At 37.2% G+C, this 6,000-nt stretch overlaps 1 protein-coding gene across 7 annotated transcripts in view; it reads left to right on the top strand.

Annotated features, from left to right (window-relative positions):
* Positions 1–1,052: 1,052 nt before the first annotated feature.
* UBE2E2 (ubiquitin conjugating enzyme E2 E2) overlaps positions 1,053–6,000 on the top strand; it is a 168,942-nt gene continuing 163,994 nt past the window's right edge. For all 7 annotated transcript variants that reach the window (XM_060685770.2, XM_060685765.2, XM_087892572.1 and 4 more), the window contains exon 1: positions 1,053–1,217. The gene's annotated coding sequence lies outside the window, so the exon portion shown is untranslated. The remainder of the gene's footprint in view (positions 1,218–6,000) is intronic.

Raw genomic sequence — 6,000 nt, 5'->3', positions numbered from 1 at the left:
TAGGTAGAAGCAAGATGCCCAGTCTCTGTGACAGACCAAACCAAAATTGTTATGGAAGGAAGAGCCCAATGATCTAAAGACAGAAGCCTCAAACTGCTTAGAGGCCTTGACAAGATCCCCTGATCATTTCATCAGCCGGATCACTGATGACACAATAGTCCAGAGCAAAACACATATAGAGGGAAATGGAAAAGGCTGAACAACTAAATATGATTTCAAGCTTTCTCAGCTGTGAGTCGGGGACAAGCCATATCATGGAGATATATCATATAAAAATAGTTCTGGAAAATGAGGCCAAAGTATAATATGAAAGTTTTGTAACTTTGGAAAACTCCTCCCCATTTTTCCTATTTCTTTTATTGTGTTGAACTCTGGATTTCTGGTTGCACTTTAACCTTCTTAGGGCACGAAAAAATTCGCAGGTGAGAGCTCTTGATGGGTTGGCCTGGTAAGATCCAGTTCTGCTTCCATGTCCCCAGAGAGAAAAAGACAACCATCTCTGCCATTTTCGCGTGGGCTAAGTGATCTTCTCCGCTCTCGTATGATCAAGTATTTCTTTGACTTCTAAACTTGGACTCTTCTTCGCCGTTAACCTAAAGCAGCGTAGAGAATTTGCGGAAATAAGCCTTTCCTTCAAAATCCACACAGGCATCACTCTTCTCTCACACTCCTTCCCTTCTGACCTCAATTTCACCCACACAAGAGAACCCATCACTTCCCCTTCCCTGAGCTACGCTTCGTCCTAAACCGACCTCCTCTCCCGCTTTATCTCAACCTCGCTTTCCCTTTAAACTCGCGCTTTTGTCTCCGCCCTCCCGCCGTCTCGCTTCCTTGCTGACGCGCGTACTCGCTCCCAATTCCTCAGCTACTTTTCCTCGCGCCGTCATTCTGGCCGGCCCGCGTGCTCAGGCGCGCCCCCGGCTGGTCCTTCCCTTCCCCCAGCTCCAAGCCCAACTCTTGGCTTAATTGGGCCATTCGGGAACGCGCTTCGCGCTGCGGATTTACTTTTCTTCAGTACAGGCGGCGGTGAAAGTGTAGCTTGGGAAGTCATTGTCGAGGGTGGGTGGTAGACTGGTGGGCGCGTATATGTTTCCGTGACCGGCCGTTAAGAGGCATTCCTCACTCCCTACTGGGCGCCTCTTCCCTTGGATAAGGATTGGCACGCAGAGTACCGAAGCTGGAGAGCGAAAGACCTGCGCCTGCCCCTCCTCCCACAGGTAAAAGCCTCGTTTACCCCTTCCTCACTCCTGAAAGTGCCCCCCTCCTCAAATACAATCGGTCCCCCACTATTAAATCTGGGCCCGCCTACAGCGGCAAGCAGTACTAACCCTCTGCTCCGATATGTTGATTATCCATACGAGGCAGACCCCCCTGCCTCCCCCAACTTGGCGGTGTTTCCTTCGAATTGAAACGTCCCTCAGTTCCCAGTTAATATTTTCTACATCCCTTCTCTGTCGTCAGGGCTCCAATACTAGTCCAAGGCAAGTAGTTTCCGTTCCATTCCGGTACTTCCCGGCCCCGTTTCTTCTGCCCAATCTACATCAGCTACTTATCCTCTCTCCGTCGTTCTTTTCTCCTTTCATTCTTTCTCACCCCTTAGTCTCTCCCACAGACATCGTCAATTCCTCTGTACCCTAGTGGCATCCCTTTAATCACCAGCTGTCTGCCAACACTACCCAAGACCATGCTACAAATGCCCTTTCATCACCCTTCTGTACTCACAAGAGAGGAAGGTGGATTTGATTCTCTCCGTGCTTTTACGCACATTGAAGAGGAAGTCCGGACTCTTATTATAATGGGCTATTGGGTATCACAGGTGATTAAGATATGTAGAACATCTGTAAAGAAAAAAGAAAAAAATTAGTGCTGCTTGGATAGATTTGTGCACATCAGATGTGCAGTCCTTTTCATGATCTTTCTACACCCATCAATCAAGCAATGCTGCTATGGTCTGCTAACTGCTAAAATACCAATGATGTTACCTAGTTGGGTAAGAAAATGTCTACAAGCAAATATATCCAAGCTCAGAGAACACCATTTCTAGAATAGTTTTTGCTCCCAAGCAATAGCATCACTTTTTATTTAATTTTTTAAAAACTAATTTTTAAAGTATATATTCTTTCTTTCACATAAAAAATGAATCATAGCAAATCTTAAAACATCCTCTAAAAATGCAACCTTTTTCAGAGCAATTCTGTCATTGGTCCACTTATTCTAAATGGTATTTCTAACACAGAATTCCTTTTTAAACCCAAAATCAATCCATTGCCTTCTTACACCATCATCTTATGTCATTATATGCTGTAATTATATACCATCACAAAGAACTACTCTTATACCAAATTAGTCTAATTTCTGATCTAGTTACATAAAATTTCTTGTGATCTATTATTTTAGGATAGCTATCTTACTATCTAGCTATCTATTAGTATTATAACAACCCAAACATGTTTAAAACGTAAATGTAAGTTACTTCAAGGTAAGTAATACAGTAATTCAACCTAACAATTACTTTTCATTTCATTGGTTTCCATGTGAACTATTTCTTTACAAAAAGTATCTGTGCGTTTCCCCTTGTAATAGTGTTTATCCACATTGGAATTTTATGTTAGGTTATAAATGATAGACACTTATGTATTTTTCTCAGCTGACATTCTTCTGTTGGTATGCACCATTTTATACAGAAGTGGTACTGATATAGAAACTTTACTCTGTGTAACTGAGGACTAGATTAACACTTTCTGAGACAACCCTTCAGTCTGTATAATCTATTGTCAGTTAATATCACATCACTAAATTATTTCTGTGTTCCTATATTCTCAGTGGATCATTTTTCATCAATACCACCAGAATTCCAATAGCTTTTTCGTTGTATCTTTTAAGTGACTCAATCAGCCTAACAATTTTCCATCTTAAGGAGATTTTTCACTTGAGTTTTGCATCTTGCATTCTTATTTTCTCATTTTAATGCTGCATATTAATAGAAAACATCTTGATTCCTCTCTATTCTATTACATTAGCATGTTTGGAGGTGAATTACTTGATTTATCTATGAAAATGATTTTCCCATGATAACCTATGATTGCTATCATTATCCTGTTAGTGACCTTTATTATCTTACTACTTTGTTAAATGTCAATAGTTATCTTTTATCTCCTTATGTACAAAATAAATCTTCTCTTCCTTTCTAGTTAAATGAAACAAGTATTTTAGTAAAAAATAGAGTGTGAACCAGGCTTTCTGTGACAGATATTTCAGTCCTCAAACAGAAGAAAAGGTCAAACAACTTTCCCTTCCCCCTTTAAAACAGATCAGGGAAGTGTGACACAAACACTCTTAAGCTTTTCTATAACAGCATTTTGTGATGAGAACTTTCTAAGATTTCCTCCTACACCCACTTTTGTTATTTCTTGAATGCCCATATATGTATTTCAGGCAACCTATAGCCTCTTAATCTCATTACCTGTTATTCCCCATTTCTATTGATTTATCCCTTGTTTGTAGTTTTAATATAATTTTTACCCCATTGTTTTTAGTGCCTTTCTAAAAGAAGTTCTTGAAAATGGAAAACATCACATTTAAAAAGTTTGCATTTTAATCACTTTGCCATTGCCAGTGCTACATAGTTATGTCTATGACATGTGGCTCTTCATCCCCTTTAGGGAGACAGAAAAATAGGCAGCTTGTTCAAATCTATTCCCAGTGTCTGTTTATCAGTATAAGTCGTCTGCTTTACTCTTTTCTCTTCCACTTCCAGAATCTCAAACCTTAGCTTATTCTAAGGTTTTCATATTCTCTTTCTATTCTCCCATCCTAAATGCCAGTGTTTCTACATTCTTATCCTTTACTCTGGCTCCTAGTAAAGAAGCCAAGTGGGGGCTGAATGAAAATGTGGTAGATTTTCATTAATACTTTTTATGGCACACAATTGTTAAAACAAGCATATACTTGGAAAACACTATTAGTTTTTCTGGCAAATCACTTGAAAGTACTATATGCACAGGTTTTGTTGTCCTTTTTTAAAAAGTTGTGTTATTTGAAAAGATCAGTTTTAAAGAGAAGAATAGATGGCAGAGGAATTCTTTGGATTTTTAATTTAATACAAAATGTAGATGAATTAAATATGCATATGAATAATAATTCAAAATATTGTAAAATATATATTAAAAATAGAGTTAATGTTTTAGAATTATTTCTTTTCTTTTTTTTCCATAATGAACTTCTTAACCCAGGGGTGGCAAATATGGCCCCTTTATGACCTGTGGACTTCAACTCCCAGAATTCCTGAGCCAGGAATTCTGGGAGTTGGAAGTCCACAGGTTGTAAAAGGGCCACAGTTGCCCACCTCTGTCTTAACCCAATACTTCACAGGATTATTGTGGGGAAAATTGGAGGAGGAAGGACTATTGGTATATTTGACACTTTGAGTTGTATATGGAAAAAAAGAGAGATAAAAATTAATAAATGATATGTTTTATACATTTTATAAACAATAGTTGTCATTTGCAATGTTTGTAATTATTTTTATCCATATTAAGCCTGCTGAGTCTAGTGGTTAAGGCACCAGTCTATAAACCAACAGACTGAGTTCTAATCCACCTATGGCATGAAAACCAGCTGGGTGATTTTGAGCCAGTCAATCTTTCTTAGCCTAATTCACCTTACAAGGTTGTTTTTCTGGGAGAAAATAGGAGGAAGAAATGTTAGGTGGTATGTTCACTGCCTTGAGTTATTTATAAAAATAATGGTATTATATAAATAAATAAATCAGAGCCTTGATGGTACAGTGGTCTAAAGCACCCTGTAATTAACACAGCTGCCTGCAATTACTGCTGGTTCGAATCTCTCCAAGGCTCAAGGTTGATTCAGCCTTCCATCCTTTCAAAGGTAGGTGAAATGAGGACCCAGTTTGTGGGGGCAATAAGCTGACTTTGTATAAAATATACAAAAGTATGAAGGCTATTGCTTAACACATTGTAAGCTGCCCTGAGTCTCCGGAGAAGGGCGGCATATAAATCAAATTTAAAAATAAAAAATAAAATAAATAAAATAAATATTATTTAAAATTTATTGGCTTTCCAAATACAGTGGGCAGTGGGACACTAGAAAAAGATAGCTTAAAATGTTAAATCACACAGCCCAGACTAAAATGATTTAATAAACAACAAAATAAAACAAGGGTCTTAGACAAATAATAAACATTGACCCCAGGCCTGGGGCCAAAACCAAGTTTTGGAAAAAATAATAATATTACAAATGTGATTAATCAGTGGTATTTTTGAAGTAAATTAAATTTTAATTATTTAAATATTACCTTCCTATCTTTGTAATTTTCTTTGGAAAATGAATTGTTTTTACATTTGGAAACTAAACCAAAATAAAATTTAATTCTAATTCAATACTTTTTTAACCTGAAGAAGTCTAATACTTTTTATATTGCTTTTTATTAAATAGCTAAAATTTGTCACTTGAGTTCTTTATCTCTACCTTTTCATCAGTTTTATTATTATCCTAAACCTCTAAACCATTTAATTATAATAGAGGCTAACTAGAAAGAAAGATAAGACAGGGATCTCTTTACTCACTTTAGGAATAAAAAGTGGGGGAAGCCCATGTGTGCTACTCTTAAATTATTTTCACCTAACAGGCAGCAGGTCAGAGTAATTACTGAGACAGCTCAGTTGTAATTACCTCCAGAGTTATATATGTGCCTTGCATCATGTTTGCCTTGAAAACATAATACAAGGCCACTGGACTGATAAGTACTTGCTAGAGCAATCAAATCAAAAGGGGCTTTTCTATGAGATCTTTTGTTTTTCAAACAATGTGCTTTATAAGAAGCAGGGTTCATTTCATAAGAATTTTAATAGAATACTTGCTGACTTGTTTCTGGCATTACTGAGAAGGATGTTATAACTACCCATTTGATAAAGTTTATTTTGTATTATTACTATCTAATTTATGTAGAATTCCTATATGGACCTACAATTGAAACATATA

This window comes from Pantherophis guttatus, chromosome 4 (genome assembly GCF_059756535.1).
Source record: "Pantherophis guttatus breed Tessera chromosome 4, ASM5975653v1, whole genome shotgun sequence".
Classification (NCBI taxonomy): domain Eukaryota; kingdom Metazoa; phylum Chordata; class Lepidosauria; order Squamata; family Colubridae; genus Pantherophis; species Pantherophis guttatus.
The sequence above is the reverse complement of the archived record's forward strand: the minus strand, read 5'-3'. Positions and strand labels throughout refer to the sequence as shown.